Here is a 1051-nt window from a genome sequence, read left to right as displayed (position 1 = left end):
GGTAGCGGCTTGACGTGTTGTCTGCTTTCATTTCCACTTTCTGCCCCCACCCCCTCACCTCCTTTGCCCACTCTTTTGGGCTCCTGACTCTTTCTGCAGCCTTTCTACTGCTACTCCTTGGCTCCTCCTTACTGCTGTCTTTCTGCCACACCCCTGATCTTCTGGTAGGAAAGATCTACACCTAGCCTTCTCGGACAAAGGCGAAAAATCTCGGAGGGCCCGTGTGCAAGTTGCGCACGTTAAAGATCCCTTGGTGGTCTAAAATCGATAAGAGTAGGCTTCGGCCGCCACCCGGGCAAAATTCAAAATTTCCTACCAACTGAATATATTAGGTGTGTCCCGCGCACTCATATGACCTCATTATGCAGTTGCGAGCGCCGTAAAACACTTTAAAAAACAAACAAAAGTAACTGGGTCTGTGTAATCCAGTAGCATTCCTGCACACCATGAAATCGTTATGGGAAGTGCAGATTCCCGTGTCCTAAAACTCTTACTGGCTGTAATGGTAAAAGACAGTTAGATTATCTATACTCGAAGTACGAGTTATTTGTTGTTGTTTCTTTTGTTTTTGCTTTGTTGTTTTTGTTTGTTTTTTTTGCTTTTTTGTATTTGTTTGTTTGTTTGTTTATTTCTATTTGTTATTTGTTTGCCTCTGTATTTGTTTATTTGTTTATTTGTTGATGTTGCTCTGTTTAAGGAGACCTAAAGATTACATAAAATAAACAGAGGTTAAACTAGGTTATGTTGAGAGAAAGCAGTGTGGGGCAGTCACTAGTTAAATACGAACAGTAAATTGTGGAGAGCCTTTTGCAATTGGTGGTGCCCTTAATCTGGCGCTTAGACAGGCTATCAGGCTCGTAAGCTTGAGATTGTAAGATCAGGGGTTCGAGCCTAAGCTTGGCATGACGCCCTGTCCTTGGGAAAGGCACTTTAATCGAATGTTCTCTTTTGGCTCGGTCCTATCAGAGTAGACCGGACATTATACATGTACATGTATTCGGAAGTTCCGCCTCTAAAATAACTTTACTGGGTTGTAAAAGGCGATACACCT

Source organism: Aplysia californica, unplaced genomic scaffold, assembly GCF_000002075.1.
Source record: "Aplysia californica isolate F4 #8 unplaced genomic scaffold, AplCal3.0 scaffold01303, whole genome shotgun sequence".
Classification (NCBI taxonomy): Eukaryota; Metazoa; Mollusca; class Gastropoda; order Aplysiida; family Aplysiidae; genus Aplysia; species Aplysia californica.
This window is presented reverse-complemented; position numbering follows the sequence as displayed.